We start from the raw sequence: 22,450 nt of genomic DNA on the forward strand, positions 1-22,450 counted from the left end.
CACAACTGCAAGACACAATCCTCTTCCTTGGTCGATTTGAAATCTCCAATGTAGGCGTAGAAGCCTTCCTCTCCATTCCAAAGCGGTACCTGCAATCAATAACAAAATGAGATTGATCCCTTGAGCCACGTTTCCAAGCCTTCAATCTCCTCTTCGAAGTAGTACTCTTCTCTTGGAATCCAGACTTTTTTCCTTTGCAAATAACTGCTGGAGCATATATTTGGCCTTGCTGAAATATGAGAGATGAAAAATTGCTATCATATTCCGGAGAGCTTGGCAAGACATAAAATGTATGATTATCTTCTAGGTAGCTTAAAGAAGCACTGTCAGCTATCTCTTCCATACAAGCTTCAACGCCTCCTATTAATGGATAATCAACATCATCTTGATTACACTCTTTAGTAAAAAGAGTGGGGGTCTCATTCAATCATTCTTCATCAACTTTAACATTTTTTGTTGGCAAATACCTTGGTAAACTATAAGAATAACCATAGGGGAACCAAATCTTGAGTTAACATAGGAGATAGACTTTCCTATAACAAGCTTTCGATAATACTTCTTTGATATTGAAAGGAAGGAGTCCGCCCTCCGTCAGTTAACAAACCGATATTTTAACTGCGCTAGATTATACTTTTGCAAAAAATTGTAGAACAAACATCATCCTCCATTACTTCATCAACAACCACATCTTCACTTTACTCAAAGAACTATCTTTCCCTGTGCAAGAACAATCCTCCAAGTCCGATGTTTGAGATAGCAGAACACATATCCCCCTCCATATCCTCATCTCCTCCCACGCTTGCCACTTTTCTTAAATTAATTTTATCACCTGAACAAAATTTGACAACGTATCCTCCACACTTGATATGTCTTGCTCACTACTTATCACCCCCATACTCGAAATTGTACCCTTATCACCTTTATGCGTCTGATGATTACTAGAGTCTTTTATCTCAATTACCTTATACTTTTTCTTCGGGGAAGACAAACCACCTCCTAGCCCAACTGGAATGGCACTGTGAGAATAAGCTTTTTGCACCCTTTTATCTTTATATGGTTTAAACTGCTCAATTTTTTTGGCTACCTCACGATTTGTAGGATCAATTTTATGAGGTGTTAACAAGTCCCAGTAGGCAAAATCACTTCTACACAGTTCAATTGCATCTGAGGCTCGTCTAAACAAAGCATTAACATTATTAGGGTTATAATAAAAAAAATGATGGTGCAAATATAACCATCCTGCTTACGATAATTTGATTGAATTTTTGATCGGTTTTCAGCTTGAATTTTATTGAATTCGATCGATATAGATATGTGTTTTGATTTAAGTCCAATTCGATTTAAAGGTTTTTAAATTTCTTCCATTTTCATAGAAAAATTAGTATGCGTTTTGAAGTCTATAAAAATACTGGATTCATTGATTTAACTTTTCTATGACCCCCGAATCAGGTTTTCGAGAGGAATTATGCTGGTTTCTTCAACAATTTTGGGATTAATTGAAGTTTAACTCTCTAATTTTTGCAAGTGGATTTGCTGGAGGTGTCGCCAAGGCTGCTAGTAGTCATTATTTTTTCAGGTCTCTACATTACATTCTTCTGTTTTGTCTTTTTAGTTTATTTATTTATTTTTAAGTCAACTATCTCATCCTATATTATTGCCAAATTCCTAGTAAAGTTGCTTCAATAATTATTATTTCATGTCCTTGAGATATTTTAGAAAGTAGAAAGAAGTATAATTAATGTAAATCAGCTATACTCATAAGTAACCTAAATCTGTAGATTATTAAGCATTTTGATATTGCTTTCTATAAATGGTTTGTACTATGCACTTTTGTGGTTGACTGAAATTTATCAGGTTCTGTTAGAATAATAGTTGATGATTAAGACGATGTGGTTACACAAACTGATAAAGTAACTAAAATTGTTAAGTGTTGGTAGCTTAGAAACAATCTTGGGACTAAATTCAGAGCTGTTGGAAGCATCTAGTTTATGCACAACGACCTGATCATGTGTGGATGCAGTAAAGTTGTGGTGTATCTTGGTGGTTTTTGGGAGGCTGTGTGCTAAGGTAGGTGATGGCTTGTGCTTAAGATGTATGCTGGATAATACGAGATTGTGTTGAACTTGATTTGTGTGTTCAATTAGTTTTTATCCTAATGTGTCATGTTTACTTTTGGAGAGATTAATTTTACTTTTCAAGAGATCTAGTTTACTATTAGGGTCTGGTTTACAACCTTGTTCTTTTCTTGCGGTTTCATTGCTAGTGTGAGATGTAGTTGCTGAGTACAAGAAAGAGCTTCTTGGTGGTTGTGTGAGTCAGTTGGGAGCGCTAGATGTTGTTTGCTTGATAGTAGTAAGACTCGAAAGTAAATGAACAATGAGTAAAATTAGAGTTGGAGCTTATACACAGCTGAGGTATATGAAGAGTTATTGGTAATTGTACTCCTGTTTTATTTTGAGCAAGAGTTATGTCGTGTTTGATGCCTCTACCTATAGAAGAAATCTTAAACACTTCTATCAATCGTTTCTGGAAATTGGTTTGAGGAGGGGGTGGCGGGGGGGGGGGGGGTGTTAGTAAGAAGATATCATTCACATATAAAATTTTAAAAGGAAGACTCATGGCATGCATGTCATTGAAGTAGTTTCGGTGTTGTGAGATTCATGTCGATATTAGTGGTGTGGAAGACAAGGAAGACTCCAAATCTGGTACTGGAAGTGCACCCATGAAAGTTCTGCCTCCTTGGATGATCAGATAAGGTGTGAAATTTACAAAGGAGCAACGTGGTGAAGGGGAAGAGGAACCTAAGCCGGACGTCACTTCAGAGCCAGTTGTTTATCAGACGACAAGAAGTCAACTGTTGTAAAGGATGATAAAAGCATCCAGGTTTGTATTATTGTGTTTAATTTGCTTAGAAAGAGGAAGCAAAGTTGAAGGACAATCTGTATACTTATTGGTTTTGCCGAATAATTTCATAGGACGAGTATTTCAAAGCTTATTATGCTGCTATGTTGGAACGACAACGGGAAGCAGATGTCAAGGGGGAGCCGGACGTATCTACAGAAGACGTTACGGGTCAAAACACATCTTTACATCGTCAAGTTGGCTTGAAATCAAAACGGGAGGGACAAAGAGAGGATGATGATGTATGCGAAGAAGCTACACCTTCAGGTAAATGTCTGTTTTTATATTGTCTCTGTTAGGGGGGAAAATACCCTCCCCGTGACATGGCAATGTGGACCCATTCAAAGGATCATATGGAAGCCATCAAGACAGTAATAAAGGCTAAGGGAATTGATCAAGGAAAACGGCTAAAGTAAAGGGACGGTTACAAATATTGAAGGCGAGGCTACAAACATTGAAGGCTAGGGGAGTTACATACAATAACTCCTTGATTAAATGATTGTTTTATGTTACAAATCAAGGAGTTATGTATAAATAGGAATTTGTATGCTCTTTGTATCTATTCTATCATATTTCATAATAATATCCTACCCTTGCTCTCTCAACCCGATTATTGTGATCTAAGTATTACCTTGCTACTTCGGATTCTCAGCACCTCCCCTTGATGAGTTCTACCCTAGGTAGAATTCGTCCAAAACAATTTGGCGGTCACCGTGGGGATGACAATCAAGAATAGCCTGATAATCTCATCCGTTCACTAAAAATAACCCACTTCTCCATCATGTCCGCAATCCCAACCTCATCCAATTATGTTACTCATCATCTCAAAAGCATGGAGATGCGCATCAGTTTCCTCCAGAGGGAGAATGAAACCCTAACCCTAAATCACCTTTAAAATCATTAATACTCATAAAAGTTGAAGCTTTTCTTAATAAATCAAATCTGAAAATTAATGTCCTTCAAATAAAAACAGTCCTCAACATTCTAATTATCAAAATCCTCAACTTTGGTGTTCATAACCAATCCCAACATAATAATCAATCAAAATCCAATGCTAATCATAATTTAAAATAGAGAAGATTAGGAAGAAGAGGAATTATACCAAGGCGGTCTATAGCATGGCACGATCACGAATCAGTGTGACCGGGCGCAAAAGAGAAAGCGAGGGACGGAGTTGATGCGGCACGACAAAGCACAACAACTTTGATGTTGTTGTTGCTGCATGCGGTGCGGGCAGGGGCGCGAACAGGGGCGCGCATGACAGGGGAGAGAGGAGCAGCGAGCTGGGCGCTGGCTCACGTGGGTGTGCAGGCGACAAGGGAGCAGCACGCAGCGGGGAGCTGGGCAGTGCTCGTTCGGCTGGTGCACGAAGAGAAAAGAAAAGAGAGAAGGGGCTGTGTCGTGGAGAGGAAGCAAAAGAGAGGAGAGAGATTGTGAGGGTTTGTTAAATAATCAAGCGGGGATTTGTGAGGTATCAAGGGGTATTTATAGGTTCCGTATCCCTTGATGGGCTGGGTTTTAGAAGACTCCTTTCGGGCATCATTAAATCAAGACCGGGCTTGCTTTAGTTTGTTTGGGCTAGAATTGAATAAGGTTATTGAATTATTCACTTGAGATCCTTATGGAAATTGGACCAGGCTTTAGAATAACTAAAATTGTTTTACTTTAAATACCACAATAAATTCCCAACTTGAAATTTAAATTCGTTTCGTAATTAATTAAAATAATAAATATTCTTAATTAATAAAATACATTTAAATAACTATCTAAATGCGATTTAAATTCACAAAATAATATAAATGCTTTATAAATATTATAAAATATATTTATAATTACTTAAAAATACGAGGTATTACAAATTCAAGGTGCTTAACAATGATCAGATTTATCAGGAGATTATCTTAAAAGGCGTGGATAATATAGCAAATTATGTGAGCAGATTTATAATGGTGGGAAAAGAGATTAAAATGTAGCTTCGGATTACAATATAGTGTAGGCTATACTACGGTTCTCAGGAACACTAACCACTTGTCTTTCCTAGCCTTCCTTTTATGCTTCGAACTTCCTGGTAACTGAATGGCTGTAGGTTAGGATTTGGACAGAACTTTGGTAGGATTTAGATTGGTCAGCGTGATTATACGGGCAGGTTCTGCTTAACAGTGTGTTAATGCGACAGACAGTTTGTAGATACGGGCAGATTGAAGCTTCGGTCAATACTCAAGATTTCAAGTATTTAGTAATTGGTAATTGGTGTCGTTTTTGGATTTTATAGGGTCATATTTTTAGTGTAACAGGTCGAAATAGGATAAACGTTTGAAGAGGTTGAATTTCACTGTAAGTCAACTAGCAACGCCATAATATTTTAGCGCACACGTTCTGTGCTTCGGAGATTTCTAGCGCACATAAGGTATGCGCCATGCTGAGTCGTTGACAGCTGTGTTGAAATCTCATCCTGGCCGTGATTGGGTGAGAATCAAACTGTAGCGCTGTTAGGTTATGATACATATGACATTTACATAGATCATGCGGAAACAACCATTAACCCAGGAAACATATTATTTACACATAATCATATAGCATAATTAGATGCATACTCTTTGTTGCGTGCCCTCCCTAGCTGCGCCCGAACCGAACAAGAACAAGTCTTTTAGGACTCCAAGTGTCGTCCCTCCGTAGATAGTCCACAGCACGTCCGGATCCGCCTTAAGGTTGACCAACTAGAATCGCCCTTAAGGTACTAGAAAATTTCGGCACTTTTGAGCAAGATGTGTGTTTGATTTTCTCTCAAAAACCTCACTTTTGAATACTTTGAAACTTGTGTATAAATTATGACCCCTAGGCCTTTATTTATAGAGTTATGGAAAAGGAATCGTAATCCTAGTAGGATGCGAATTAATTGGAATTAGAATCCTATATGAATTCTATTTAATTAATTTATCCAATTAGGAATAGACATTTAATCATACACTGACTCTTGCTGATTCAGGAATCACGCATGAGCACAAACTCACACACACACGGCAGCCACAAGGACTGCCCATGCGTGCGAGCTGCAGCCCACGCAGCAAGGCCCACGCATCCGTGGCCTTGGCGCGCGCTGGGCTTGTGGCGTGCGTGCTTGCTGGGCGACGGCCTGGCTTCGTGCTGGGCCTTCGTCCGGCAGGCCTCGTCCGATGCTAATTCGTACGATACGCTTCCGATTAAATTTCCATTTCCGGAATCTATTTCCGATACGAACAATATTTAATATTTCCGATTCCGGAATTAATTTCCGTTTCGAACAAATATTTAATATTTCCGTTTCCGGAATTATTTTCCGATTCCGGCAATATTTCCGATTCTGACAATATTTCCGTTTCCGGCAATATTTCCGATTCTGGTAATATTTCCATTTCCAATAATATTTTCCGATACGTACCATGTTTCCGTTTCCGGTAACATCTACGACTTGGATAATATTCATATTTCCGATACGATCCATATTTTCGTTTCCGGCAATATCATCGTTTCCGGAGTATTCATTTCTTGCCTGTGACGATCTTAGCTCCCACTGAAACCAAGATCCGTCGGTTCCGAATATTCATAGATGGAGTATTTAATGCCATTAAATACTTGATCCGTTTACGTACTATTTGTGTGACCCTACGGGTTCAGTCAAGAGTAAGCTGTGGATTAATATCATTAATTCCACTTGAACTGAAGCGGCCTCTAGCTAGGCATTCAGCTCACTTGATCTCACTGAATTATTAACTTGTTAATTAATACTGAACCGCATTTATTAGACTTAACATAGAATGCATACTTGGACCAAGGGCATTATTTCCTTCAGTCTCCCACTTGTCCTTAGGGACAAGTGTGCATTTCCTAATTCCTTTGTCGCTCGATGCTTGCTCTTGAACATAAGGTAAGAGTTGTCATCCTTATTATGTCCAGAGGCGTTCCTCGGTTTCAGAGTTCAACTGATCAAATAAACAGATAATCATAGCCTATGATTCATCCGAGCACGGCCATGCATTTCACAGTTTCTAGCTCTCCGAGTGGCCTTGTACAACTTTTAAGCATCTCTTCCCGATTTATGGGAGGACAATCCCAATCTTGCGATCTTGAGATTAGACTTCGTTTGATAGGTGATTACCTGAGCGTTGCCTTTATAGCCTCCTTTTACGGTGCGACGGTTGGTCAACGTCAAAGCAACCAGTTCTCAAACAAGTAATCTCAAATCACTCAGGTATTGAGGATTTAGTGTCTAATAATTTAATGAAATTTACTTATGACAGACTTTCATCTCTTACAGTAAAGTTTCATAGGTCTTGTCCGATACTAGTCTTCCCAAAGTAAGTATCTATGCAAATGATTATGACATTGCCATGTCCACATAGTTCAAGAAACAGAACTACTAGTCATCTTGCATTCTAATCGTCTAACGTTTTCTATGCGTCCAATTTTATAGAAAACTCCGATTAGGGACCATTTTCAACCTTTGACATTCAAGTTCACTTGATAGACATTTCTTAGTCACAGGACTGGTCCTGACAGTCTATCTTGAATATATCGTCAAGTTGAAGGGACTCATCATTTAATAAACCACAAATTAAATGGAAAAATGAATTACTTTCATTTATTGTGAATGATTAACCAATAATGTTTTACAAAGATTTAAACTCTAAAACTTTAAAACATTAAACAGAGACATCAAAGCCATTCTCCAATATGCTTGATTCCCATAGCTGCAGTGTGCGAGTTGTGCTTCGCTTGCGGCAGAGGTTTAGTTAATGGATCTGATATGTTGTCATCAGTTCCAATTTTGCTTATCTCGACTTCTTTTCTTTCAACGAACTCTCGTAGAAGGTGAAATCTACGAAGTACATGCTTGACTCTCTGGTGGTGTCTAGGCTCTTTTGCCTGTGCAATAGCTCCGTTATTATCACAATACAGGGCTATTGGTCCTTTAATGGAGGGGACTACACCTAGTTCTCCTATGAACTTCCTTAGCCATATAGCTTCCTTTGCTGCTTCATGTGCAGCAATGTACTCCGCTTCAGTTGTAGAATCCGCAATGGTGCTTTGCTTAGCACTTTTCCAGCTTACTGCTCCTCCGTTGAGGCAGAAGACAAACCCAGACTGTGATCTGAAATCATCTTTGTCGGTTTGGAAACTTGCGTCCGTATAGCCTTTAACAATTAATTCATCATCTCCACCATAGACCAGGAAGTCATCTTTGTGCCTCTTCAGGTACTTCAGAATGTTCTTGGCAGCAGTCCAATGCGCCTCTCCTGGGTCTGACTGGTATCTGCTCGTAGCACTGAGTGCGTACGCAACATCCGGGCGTGTACATATCATAGCATACATTATTGAACCAATCAATGATGCATATGGAATCCCATTCATTCGTCTACGCTCATCAAGTGTTTTTGGGCACTGAGTCTTGCTTAGAGTCATTCCATGAGACATGGGTAGGTAGCCTCGCTTGGAGTCCGCCATCTTGAACCTATCAAGCACCTTATTGATATAAGTGCTTTGACTAAGTCCAATCATCTTTTTAGATCTATCTCTGTAAATCTTGATGCCCAATATGTACTGTGCTTCTCCTAGATCCTTCATCGAAAAACATTTCCCAAGCCAAATCTTGACAGAGTTCAACATAGGAATGTCATTTCCGATAAGCAATATGTCGTCGACATATAATATTAGGAAAGCAATTTTGCTCCCACTGACCTTCTTGTATACACAAGATTCGTCCGCGTTCTTGATGAAACCAAAGTCACTGACTGCTTCATCAAAACGTATATTCCAGCTCCTGGATGCCTGCTTCAATCCGTAGATTGACTTCTTTAGCTTGCATACCTTTTTAGCATTCTTTGGATCCTCAAAACCTTCAGGCTGTGTCATAAACACAGTTTCTGTTAAAACGCCGTTTAAGAAAGCAGTTTTGACATCCATCTGCCATATTTCGTAATCGTAATATGCAGCGATTGCTAACATTATTCGAATAGACTTTAGCATTGCAACTGGTGAAAAGGTTTCATCGTAATCCACACCGTGGACTTGCCTGTAACCTTTTGCAACCAATCTAGCTTTGAAAACTTCAAGTTTCCCATCCTTGTCCTTTTTCAGTTTGAAAACCCATTTGCTTCCAATGGCTTGGTAGCCATCTGGCAAATCGACCAAATCCCATACTTGGTTTTCAGACATGGAGTCTAATTCAGATTGCATGGCTTCTTGCCATTGCTTGGAGCTAGGGCTCGTCATAGCTTGCTTGTAAGTCGCAGGTTCATCACTTTCAAGTAATAGAACGTCATAGCTCTCGTTCGTCAAAATACCCAAGTACCTTTCCGGTTGAGATCTATATCTTTGCGATCTACGCGGGGTAACATTTCTAGATTGACCATGATTCTCACCAGATTCTTCTAAAGATCTCTGAGTTTCATCTTGAATGTCATCTTGAGCATTCTCTAGAGTTTTTTGTTCGACTCGAATTTCTTCGAGGTCTACTTTTCTCCCACTTGTCATTTTGGAAATGTGATCTTTCTCCAAAAAGACACCATCTCGAGCAACAAACACTTTGTTCTCAGATGTATTGTAGAAGTAATACCCCTTTGTTTCCTTTGGATAGCCCACAAGGATACATTTGTCAGATTTTGGATGAAGTTTGTCTGAAATTAATCGTTTGACGTATACTTCACATCCCCAAATCTTAAGAAAAGACACATTTGGAGGCTTTCCAAACCATAATTCGTATGGAGTCTTTTCGACAGCTTTAGACGGAGCTCTGTTTATAGTGAGTGCAGCTGTATTTAGTGCATGTCCCCAAAATTCTAATGGAAGTTCGGCCTGACCCATCATTGACCTGACCATGTCTAGCAAGGTTCTGTTCCTCCGTTCTGACACACCGTTCCATTGTGGTGTTCCAGGAGGAGTCAATTCTGATAGAATTCCACATTCTTTCAGATGGTCATCAAATTCATAGCTCAGATATTCACCGCCTCTATCAGACCGCAGTGCCTTGATCTTCTTGCCTAATTGATTCTCTACTTCACTCTGAAATTCCTTGAATTTGTCAAAGGATTCAGACTTATGCTTCATTAGGTAGACATAACCATACCTACTGAAGTCATCAGTGAAAGTGATAAAGTAGCTGAAACCACCTCTAGCATTTGTACTCATTGGTCCACATACATCTGTATGGATTAAACCCAATAGTTCATTTGCTCTTTCTCCAACTTTAGAGAAAGGTTGCTTTGTCATTTTGCCAAGTAAACATGATTCGCATTTACCATAATCCTCTAAGTCAAATGGTTCTAGAATTCCTTCCCTTTGAAGTCTTTCTAAGCGTTTCAAGTTTATATGGCCTAATCGACAATGCCACAGATAGGTGAGATCTGAATCATCCTTTTTGGCCTTTTTGGTATTTATGTTATATACTTGTTTGTCGTGATCTAATAAATAAAGTCCATTGACTAATCTAGCAGATCCATAAAACATCTCTTTAAAATAAAACGAACAACTATTGTCTTTTATTATAAAGGAAAATCCCTTAGCATCTAAGCAAGAAACTGAAATGATGTTTTTAGTAAGACTTGGAACATGGAAACATTCTTCCAGTTCCAAAACTAGCCCGGAGGGCAACGACAAATAGTAAGTTCCTACACCTAATGCAGCAATCCGTGCTCCATTTCCCACTCGTAGGTCGACTTCACCCTTGCTTAACTTTCTACTTCTTCTTAGTCCCTGTGGATTGGAACATAAGTGTGAGCCACAACCTGTATCTAATACCCAAGAAGTTGAATTAGCAAGTATACAGTCTATAACGAAAATACCTGAAGATGGAACGACTGTTCCGTTCTTCTGATCTTCCTTTAGCTTTGGACATTCTCTTTTGTAATGGCCTATTCCATCACAATAAAGACAGCTTGATGTGGACTTGTCCTGCTTTGATTTAGCATTGCCCTTGGACTTTCCACCTTTCTTGAATGGTCTCTTTCTAGCCTTGAGTAAATCTTTGGCTTCACAGTCCAGTACTATTTCAGCCTTTCTGTCAAGGTGAATAAATTCTGCAACTGTTTCTTCTCTTGGTTCACTTAGGTATAGTTGCTTGAAGCGACCAAACCCACTGTGTAGAGAATTGAGCAAGACAGAGACTGCCATCCTTTCGCTTATTGGTGTTCCTAGTAGACTTAGGCGATCAAAATATGAACACATAAGATCCACATGGAACCTCAGTGGGACGCCTACCCTTTGTTTAGTGCGAAGGAGCTGAACATGTGTTTCTTGGACCTCCATCCTATAACACCTGTTGGGAGAACTAACCTTTAGACCAGACATTGATTCAATCAACTCATGGACGTTCAGGTCCCTGTCCTCCGTACTTCCACGACAGATATCCCTCAGATTCTTGATGAGCGTAAAAGGTTCATAGGCTACAAACCTTCTAGCCCAATCATCAGGGATATTGTTCAGCATGAGACTCATAACCTTTTTGAGATCCGCATCCCAGGCGTAAAATCTCTCAGGGTCATGTCTCTGGCATAGTAGCTTGGCATGGGATGTGACAGTACATACTCAAGTCCATTGAGTTTGACTATTTCAACTAGCTTAGCTTCCCATTCAAGAAAATTTGTCAGGTTCAGCTTGACCATAAGCTCAGAACCCATGATGATGTTTTGATTGTTGTTTGCCATATTAAAACTACAATTGAAAAGAATAAACAAATAAATAACCATTCACAGTTTCTCTTAATAAACTTAAATTCTAGCATACATGCATAATTCAATGTTTATTAAGCATTTTATTCAAGTTATGTGTTCCGGCAGGTGTGAATAAAATGATTCCAAGATCCTAAAATCATTGAAGAACTAAGCACAGTTTGTCGACTTAATTCTAGAACATCTTAGGTAAGCAAAAGCCTTTTGCTAATAGTCTAGAAACTATTCTTGGTTGATAGGTACGTCTAAGAACTTATTAGGTAAACCTATCGAATTTGCCACGACATAAAAGGACTCCTTACTTATATCGTTGAGTTTCACCAAAACTAACATGTACTCACAATTATTTGTGTACCTTGCCCCTTTAGGACCAATAAGTAACACCTCGCTGAGCGAAAACTATTACTAGATTGATGTAAAGGATATCCAAGCAAGTGTATATTTTGGCATGGCACCTTTTAACTCAATTTTTAAGTTTGGAACTTAAGGCTCTTACTATGTTGGTTAGATTTTAAGTGAACTAAAATCCTTAATCATGCAACATAATCAAGCTTTTGATCTCATGCATTTTAAGACATATTTAAAACAATAAATAACTTAAAACATGCATAAGATATTTGTGATCTAGTATGGCCCGACTTCATCTTGAAGCTTTGACTTCAAAGTCCGTCTTGAAAATCTCCGTGGGAGGCACCATTTTCTTCAAATAGGATAAGCTATAACTAATTACAACTATTTGATGGTTCGCAGACCATATTTGAATTGAAAAATAACTTTGGTACTTTAGACCAATTACATTCAAATTAATGGTACGCAGACCATATTTTCTATCCTATTTGGGCCATACTAGTCACTTCATAACCTGCAAAACAGTACATATACAATATATACCATTCACCCATTCATTATCATGAATGGCCCACATAGCTGGTTAGTAAAACACATTATGCATCACGTAAACATTTGCAGCAATTAATCAAGGGCACCAATAATCTACCAATTATTCAGTCCTTATTAATTCTAATCAAGTTGTTTTAACCTTAAGGATTTGTAGACCTAATCAAGAGTTTATGACTAAAAAGCGCTCCCACTTAAACCAATAAATTCATATGCTTTACCAATTTTAAACATAAAAATGTATTTCTAGTCCAACCGGAAACATACAAATTTAATTAAAATTTAAAGCTCATATCAATTTATAATTGAATCCAAAAATTTAATTTAATTTCAGTCGTATTTAAATTAATTCATGATTTTAATTTTAGTAAAATAATTAGAATAAATAACATTTATTATAATTATAATATTCAAAATTAAAATCCAAGAAAATAATTCAAATTATTAATTTTAAAATTAATTAAAATTACGTGAACTGAAATTTTCAAATTAAACATTCAAAACGATCTAATCGTAACGCAAACACCCTACGCGTTGCACGCCCATGGGCCGTACGCACACAGCCATTGCTGGCCATGTGCGCGCAGCCCATGCGCTCGTCGCATAGCTGCTGCTTCCCTATCGCAAGCCTCCGCACGCATTGGTGCTCGCTGCGCGCGCCAGCGCTCATCGCACGCGAGCTATCGCTCGCAGTGCGCGCGCGCGACATCGCTCGCTGGGCGCGCGACATCGCTCGCTGGGCGCGCGAGCCATCGCTCGCTGGGCGCGCGACATCGCTCGCTGGGCGCGCGACATCGCTCGCTGTGCGCGCGAGCCATCGCTCGCTGGGGCGCGCGACATCGCTCGCTGGGCGCGCGACATCGCTCGCTGGGCGCGCGAGCCATCGCTCGCTGGGCGCGCGAGCCATCGCTCGCTGGGCGCGCGCCATCGCTCGCTGGGCGCGCGACATCGCTCGCTGGGCGCGCGAGCCATCGCTCGCTGGGCGCGCGACATCGCTCGCTGTGCGCGCGAGTAATGCTGGGCGCAGCGCTCGTGGCACGCGAGCTTGCGCTCGCTGCGCGCGAGGCTGCGCGCTCTTGTGCGAGGCAGCGCGCGTTGTGGCGCAGCTCGCTTGCTGCCCACACGCGACTGCCTTGGCTTGCCCTTCGCCCATGCCCATTCGTTCATTGCTCGTGGCACACGACACAAGGCAGGGCTGCTGCCTTGTGCTCGTGCACTACGCCCTTGCTCATTGCATTCGTGCCGCACGGGCGACGAGCTCCCTTGCTCGTCGTCGCATGCCCGCATTATACAACACCCCTTAAGGGTAACACGAAGCGTCCATTGCTTCGTGCGTGCAAGTTTTATGAACGAATCGCATAAAAATTTAAAATTTATATTTAAAATTAATGACAAATTAATAAATAATATTAATTTCATAATTTTAGGGCGAAAAATCGAAAATTTATTATCCAATTGATTTCCGATTGTTATGGATTCAAGTCTAGGTCATAAAAATTTAAAATTTATCGTAAATTTACAATTTTTATGGTGGTTTTTAATCATAGGTTTCTAATTAAATTACAATTAATTATGAAAATCAAATTAATTCTAAATTATTCTAATTTTCAACAAATTAATCATAATTACAAATTAGATTGCATAATTAACAAGACTAGGCATTCAAACTTGTTAAACATATGCAGTAGGTCAATCAAAAATTCAAGATTTATCAACAAGAATCGCAAATATTTAATTTAACATCTTAAATTTACGAAATTTTGCATTCGAAAAACTAAAACCTTCGAAAAGTCATAGTTAGGCTTCGAATTTGAGAATTCTGGGTTCGGCAGAAAAATACTATTTTTGTCAAAATTTTAAAATGCCTTTTACATGCGGAATTGACACAAAAATCACTCGATTTGGATGAGTAACGAAGAAACTGCCGAAAAACTGCGTACGTATAATTAAATAAACGCAATTTGCAATTAATTAACAATTACGAAAATTAATCACCCCTTTTAATTCTTGCAAATTTGTAATATTTAACCATGTTCATGCAATTTAGATTATGAAAATAATAAGGGGCTCGTGATACCACTGTTAGGTTATGATACATATGACATTTACATAGATCATGCGGAAACAACCATTAACCCAGGAAACATATTATTTACACATAATCATATAGCATAATTAGATGCATACTCTTTGTTGCGTGCCCTCCCTAGCTGCGCCCGAACCGAACAAGAACAAGTCTTTTAGGACTCCAAGTGTCGTCCCTCCGTAGATAGTCCACAGCACGTCCGGATCCGCCTTAAGGTTGACCAACTAGAATCGCCCTTAAGGTACTAGAAAATTTCGGCACTTTTGAGCAAGATGTGTGTTTGATTTTCTCTCAAAAACCTCACTTTTGAATACTTTGAAACTTGTGTATAAATTATGACCCCTAGGCCTTTATTTATAGAGTTATGGAAAAGGAATCGTAATCCTAGTAGGATGCGAATTAATTGGAATTAGAATCCTATATGAATTCTATTTAATTAATTTATCCAATTAGGAATAGACATTTAATCATACACTGACTCTTGCTGATTCAGGAATCACGCATGAGCACAAACTCACACACACACGGCAGCCACAAGGACTGCCCATGCGTGCGAGCTGCAGCCCACGCAGCAAGGCCCACGCATCCGTGGCCTTGGCGCGCGCTGGGCTTGTGGCGTGCGTGCTTGCTGGGCGACGGCCTGGCTTCGTGCTGGGCCTTCGTCCGGCAGGCCTCGTCCGATGCTAATTCGTACGATACGCTTCCGATTAAATTTCCATTTCCGGAATCTATTTCCGATACGAACAATATTTAATATTTCCGATTCCGGAATTAATTTCCGTTTCGAACAAATATTTAATATTTCCGTTTCCGGAATTATTTTCCGATTCCGGCAATATTTCCGATTCTGACAATATTTCCGTTTCCGGCAATATTTCCGATTCTGGTAATATTTCCATTTCCAATAATATTTTCCGATACGTACCATGTTTCCGTTTCCGGTAACATCTACGACTTGGATAATATTCATATTTCCGATACGATCCATATTTCCGTTTCCGGCAATATCATCGTTTCCGGAGTATTCATTTCTTGCCTGTGACGATCTTAGCTCCCACTGAAACCAAGATCCGTCGGTTCCGAATATTCATAGATGGAGTATTTAATGCCATTAAATACTTGATCCGTTTACGTACTATTTGTGTGACCCTACGGGTTCAGTCAAGAGTAAGCTGTGGATTAATATCATTAATTCCACTTGAACTGAAGCGGCCTCTAGCTAGGCATTCAGCTCACTTGATCTCACTGAATTATTAACTTGTTAATTAATACTGAACCGCATTTATTAGACTTAACATAGAATGCATACTTGGACCAAGGGCATTATTTCCTTCAAGCGCCTAAATATTCTTGCGCTCTCTTTGGTGCGCTGGAAAAATGTAGCGTTGGGATGCCAAGCGCTAGAAATATCTAGAGATGGTGCTTCACTTCTACTTTTCCTGACTTTTCCAGTTTTATTCCGAATTTATATCTCATTTACGGTTTTATCTCTTTTAAGAATCCTAGTTGGAGTGCAACTCTTTTATTTTCTTTTCAAGGATCAATCGTCATGCAATGCAATCACTAGAAATCTATCTTATACAGTTACTATTCTGGGTAGTGGTTAAGCATGACAGTTACTAAAAATTAAAATATTGTCAGTCAGTCACATGTCGTTTGCCGCATACTTAGAAAGGAATAAACAAGCTGTGTTTGGTTTCATCATCGAACACACTACTTCGGGCCTAGGGACAAATGTAGACGTCTACAGTTACAAACATTGAAGTTTAGGGGAGTTACATCCAATAATTCCTTGATTAAATGATTGTTTTATGTTACAAATCAAGAAGTCATGTATAAATAGGAAATTGTAGGCTCATTGTATATATTCTATCACATTGCATAATAATATCCTACCCTTGCTCTCTCAAACCGATTATTGTGATCTATGTATTATCTTGCTAGTTTGGATTGTCAGCACCTCCCCCTGACGAGTTCGACCCTAGGTAGAATTCGTCCAAAACAGTCTCTAAATACTTGCATTGAGGGAGAGATACTTTTGTAGTTTTGATGTAGTATCACATTTGTCAAGATTGGCAAATTTTACTTAATTAGCATGGAACAATGGGGTAAGATACAAGGTGGAATTGAACGTTAAAGCCAAACCTCTACTGGAGGAGAAGGAGAATAACGATGACGAAGATGTTGAGTGGGAAGATGGTTAATTGCTAGTATAAGTTTACATAGGTAAGCTGCCTGAAATAGTCTCTCATAAAGTAGTATTTCTCTTATTTTAAAAAGTAGATAAAAACTTGGTAGAAGTAAATCAAATAGGCTCAGAAGTAAATTCGTGAATATGATGGTGTTCTATGTTGTTCTCTGCTACTGTCATTTGTTTCTACTGGTCTTTTTGTGGCTGTTCTAAGTCTGGGGTGCAGAGCTGGATGTTGTGGTTGTTTTCACTGCTCCGGAGTGTTCAGTTCTCGTCTGTTGTCTCGTTGTTGCTTAATTGGTGTTGATCTCTATTTGTTCACTATTGATCTGCAAAATAATGTCTGTCACAACTTCTGTCACTGTTGACTAATGTAGATTTGTGTAAATTATTGATAGAGATGGTGTTGACCGATGTTTATCGATTTTGATCATCGATTTTAATGTATCGCATTTATCAGCACCTTCTGAGTTGATAATGTACACAACTCATAACTAGGATTACATAGTGGTCTAAAGTGGTGACAACAGTTACATTAATTATATTTTTCTCTTAAATGTTTTCTGAAAAACTATTAGCTCAACTGGTAAAGCACTATGCTAATGCATAGGGGATGTAGGTTCGATTCCTACATAGGTTGTCTCTAAAAGTACATTTAAAAAACTCAAAAGTAAATAAAAGAAACTTAAAAGTAAATCAAAGTATTTCTAAAGTAAAGCTTAATAAACAAAAGTATCCAAAAATCTTAGAAGTAAATCAGGAAATCTCAAAAACTTATTACAATCAAATAGTTCAAAGTGGTAACTGATCGAGCAAGAATTTCATCGCTCTACAATATGAAACAAACTATAAGAAAGAAATACATGGTCGGTTGTCAAAGTAAAGGTTTTCAACTTAAAAGTAAATAAAACATTACAAAAAGTAAATAAAAATAGAAAACTATGATTATTAGAGTATATATATAGGATAAAGTAAATGTTTTTCAATTATAAGTAAATAAAATAATATATAAAGTAAACACGAACCTACATGGGATTCAGACCCACATATTTTGATGCTCTACCAATTGAGCTAGTAGGATAGTTAAATAATAGTAAAGGCCCTTATGCGGTTATACCTATTAAAGTCACAAATAAGCCATTGTGTCACATTCCATTTGAGTATAGTCATTATAGAAAAAAAAAGGCAATCTATCGAGGTGATTTACCACATCCCCTGCATTTTTTTTTGATAACAACCAAGTCTCCCGCTCCCATCCTGTCTTACACTGCGCTACTCTAGCAGCTACAACTCTACCCCCTGCAGCGAAAACCCACAACTGAAATGAGAGCATGCTATAACATGTCAGCAAACCAGACTGCTACAAAACAAGAAGAGCATAATGTTTAAAAAAAAAAAAAAATCAAAAGTAAATAAAATTAACTCAAAAGTAAATTAAAAAATCTCAAAAGTAAATCAAAAAAAAAATTAGAAGTATTTGTACAACATAGAAACACCGAGTATTGGAGTATATGAAGGCCAAAGTAAAGGTTTTCAAACTAAAAGTAAATAAAAAAATACAAAAAGTAAAGATAAACCTACCCACATCTTTTGTGCATTAACACAATGCTCTACTAATTGAGCTAGTAGGATAGTGTTACCTGACCATTGAGTAAGAATAAGTAATTAGTCAACATAATCCTACATCACCAAAGTAAACAGGTTAACTTTAGTAATAAATCAACTCAAACTATGACTTCAGACTAGCATCAACAGAAAAATCAGCATCACTAACGCAACACAATTATGTAGTAAGTTGCTGCTAGCACCCACCCCAAGTAATCAGGCCTTCACAAGACACAACATAATAACACTGCTGATTAGACTCCTATCCACCAACATACATAAAACTCCCTCTAGCCAACTAGACTGAACCAAAACAGACACAAAAGGAAAAACAACAATCTTGATCACTTACACAAAAGGAAACACAATTATTTACAAGTTTTTAGCTGTACGCAGCTCCTTATTTCGCCTCAAGTTATCATGTCTTACGCTGCTATATTTTGATTAGGGAAACTCATAGATGGGAGGGAAGTTACAGTGAAGCGCCTATATGAGAGAAACTTCATGCAGCTTGAACTGTACAAGAATGAGATTAAAATTCTTGCTTGTCTACGTCAACAGAATCTGGTAACCCTTTATGGCTGCACTTGACGTCGAAGAAGAGAACTCCTCCTTTTCTATTGTACGGGGTGATTACTTTTTCAGAGAAAGCACAACAGTCTAAGACGGTTGTACTTACTCTGAGGGGGCTAGTTGTACGGGATACTCCCGTTGGCCCATTTCTATACCAGAACATCATATTCTAGTATTATGGGCCCAAAGAGTAATAATGGCCAAGGCCAATCCATGACCTAATAATCTAAAACCCCTATAAATACTCATTTATGGGGGAAGGTAAAAAAGACTTCTCTACACTCTCTACTCCCTCCTCTCTATACTCCATCTCTTTATGATATATTACTAATGTTGGGCGTCGGAGGCTCCGATCCGGGAAAACTCCCTCGGGTTCGGGGTTCACTTTGCAGGAAATCACCTCCACATTCAAAATACGAAGATCCGACCACACCACCCGATTCCAATACCGGAACAACTGGCGCTAGAAGGAGGGGCACAATAATATACCATTGTGCCCAGAATCTCTGAACAAAAAAACCCATTTTCATTCCTTCAGATCTACAAAGAAACTTACCTGAATACTCACCCATTCCCATTCCCATTCTTATCGAAAACTAAGCAAAGATAAAATAAAATAACAAAAAGACCCTTCCATATCTCTCTTCTCGAGCATAGCAAACTGCTCACAAAAACCATTGCAAAATCAAATTCATATCTTAATTTTAAAGCAACGTATGTTACCCCCTTTGAACCATCGCAAATTCTATTACCCAAAAATCAATAAATTCAATCTCAAATCTGGAAGGTGGGAATTTCAGATATCATGAATAACTAGAAAAAATCCCCATTTTTATGGAGTAAACCTTATCATAGAATAGAAAGAACATGCATTAAGTCGCGAAATGGTCGGAGCAGATTCAGATCTAAGATACTCAGTTAGCAGGAGAAAAGAAAAAGCAAGCATCAATGTAAGGATAAAGGAAAATGCGTAAGTTGGGAATTAACATAGCAATAAAGAGTTCAGAATAAAAAAGACCGGAGTAAATCAACGCTGCCGGTATTTCTCTTACCGATCAATTTGTTACCCGCGCTACCGAGTGGGTACCGTTTCGTATTACTCGCAGAGTCGCAACGAACCCAGAACGCCGTCACCAAAGCTAAGCTTTCTCTGTCCTTGTACAAAATTAAACATGTATTACCGGCTAAAATTATCTGTTTTATTACCGGCTAAAATCATCTGCTTAATTACCGGCTAGAGTTATCTGATCAATTGTTGGCGAGTCATACGCGACTCGATGCGTTGAATTGTTGACTTATTGCCGACTAACATATGTGAACCTGCAACCATGTCATTTGCTCCCAACATGTGTTTTTAGATGATGTTAGGCAGGGCTCATAAGCGTCTTTATCCCGCCAAATTCTAGATTAATTATTAGCAAGGGTTTAAGCAAGGAATTATCAATGAGTGATTAGTTATTACCTGATTCTCTAACAGTCTAGATTGGAAATCAATACCAGTCCAGTGGAGTGCCTACAATTACCTACTTTCTGTCGGCGTCCCTATAATTACATACTTTATGTCGGCAATATTCAATGTGCCTAGTATGAAGTCATTTTGAAGCATTTTTTTTACAATAAGGGAATTGGTAGTCATATCATCTTATGTGCTACCTGCTTGTACCTAATGTTTTCTCGGTTGAGGAGCCTAAGAGAAGCTGTATTTCAGTGTTAAAGAGTTTTAGCTAATGCATAATCTTACCAGCCCATAGTAGCAACTTTTGTGCCAGCTTATAATTTCATTGTTTCCGCTATCATCGCATGACCCTTACTCCCTTAGCTGATAAATTGTTGTTTGGACTATGAATTTGAAATTCATAGTCTCTGTCACTTACTCCCTTACTCCCTTATCTGAGTGCATAAATTGCCATAAGTGTGTACTTAAATCCCATGTTAATGTGCTGCATACAAACATTTTTATCAGCTACCGGCATGAGCCCAGTCTAAATTTTAGTACCAGCCTGAACCCATTCCATTGTTTCATTTGCATACTCTGCCATTGTAAAATGTCGTAGGCTGCTGTCAGCTATTTCTCTATCAGTCCTCAAGAGACTATCAGTCGTGCAGTCGGCAGTTTATTAGCAATTAGTGTATACACCTCTAGCCGGTCTAAGTTTGTTACCGGTCCACATTCTACAATGTCATAGTCTCACGCCAATGTCATACCAGTCTAGTCATGTTTAATATCGTTTAATCTGGTACTTTCCGGAAAAATTTCTATCTGCCTAATATGGAGCTTGTATCGAGCTAAACTTTTGGAAAGAAGGTGTTACTTTCTGTCAGCATATTTCAATGTACCAAATGTGTGAGATCATTGCAATGCAATTTTTCAAGGACATTAGTCAATACAATGCTATATGCCTCCTACCATCTAACTTTACTCCGTAGCAAAACCACCTAATTCCCACTATAAAATGAAGAGTCATGACTGCCGGTTGCTACTGGTCTAAGGTATGTTTGGTTTACCATGCTACCGGCCTTGTTTGATGGGTCAACTTGCTATCACCTTATTTAGAGTCTTTCTCCATGGACCCATGCTGCAAAATTTGTATGTGACACCGAGTTCCTACTCTCTGTCGGGTCATACTTAGAGAGTTACTACCAGTTTAATTGGCACATGGTCTAAATTGTTACCATCCTAATCTTACTGCAAGGTACGTGCCTTAGACTTCGCTGTCAGCTTTGATATTTTCAGTCATACTACTTTACTACCTGCTTTTATTTCCAGTCACACTAAATTGTTGTCGGCCTAAAGTGGTAATCTTACCCCATACTGTCTAGTGTAATCGTTGACTGCACTCCAAATTAATCTTGCTATCAGTCTAAGTTGCTACCAGCCCATAAAGCCTTGACAGCCTAATCTAACCGGCAAGTTTATGTGTGCTTAGTATATAATGATATTCTGGAAAGGTATCACTTGATTTAATATCACCAGCATTATAACATCGTATGAGGCTATGAGTCTAAAAGTTCTGACAAGAATACAAGATACGCTCAATTTATATTTTCAAAAGTCCATGTTTTACAAGTAGTTTTGTGAGACTCCAAAAGTTGCAATTGTCAGGTAGTAGTTTCCTACCGGTATGTTTTATTGGCTAAATTCTTGCCGGACTCAAACTGAACATTTTGTGAAAAATCATTCCGATTGAAACCAATTTTCATAAATCATAGTATAAACATCAAATGTTGTTGTAGTCAGCAAGCAACATTATAGAAACATAGAAACCACCTGCAACATTCAAACTATAAGTCTTCTATCTGTCTGCTCCGTTTGCAAAGTATACGTTAGATGTATGAATGCATGTCTTATAGCCTTTTGAGATACTTTTAATTAAGAATTATATTGCAATATAGGCATATAGCCATTTGAGGTAATAATACCGTCTGCATAACCATATTATGACAAGTGTGTATTTTCCAAATCCCATAGTAAGAAGCCACACATAGTTATTTTAT

At 38.6% G+C, this 22,450-nt stretch overlaps 1 long non-coding RNA gene across 2 annotated transcripts; it reads right to left on the bottom strand.

Moving 5' to 3' along the window:
• Positions 1–16,753: 16,753 nt before the first annotated feature.
• Positions 16,754–18,854, bottom strand: LOC110790399 (uncharacterized). Of its 2 annotated transcripts, XR_008926584.1 has the most exons (3): positions 18,359–18,854; positions 17,985–18,076; positions 16,754–17,106 (listed from the first exon to the last, which is right to left on the bottom strand). It is a non-coding gene; the product is annotated as an uncharacterized lncRNA (long non-coding RNA). The 2 variants fall into 2 exon arrangements; XR_008926583.1 differs by having other exon boundaries at positions 17,985–18,854.
• Between the last annotated feature and the right edge of the window lie 3,596 nt (positions 18,855–22,450).

Source organism: Spinacia oleracea, chromosome 1 (assembly GCF_020520425.1).
Source record: "Spinacia oleracea cultivar Varoflay chromosome 1, BTI_SOV_V1, whole genome shotgun sequence".
NCBI classification, from domain to species: Eukaryota; Viridiplantae; Streptophyta; class Magnoliopsida; order Caryophyllales; family Amaranthaceae; genus Spinacia; species Spinacia oleracea.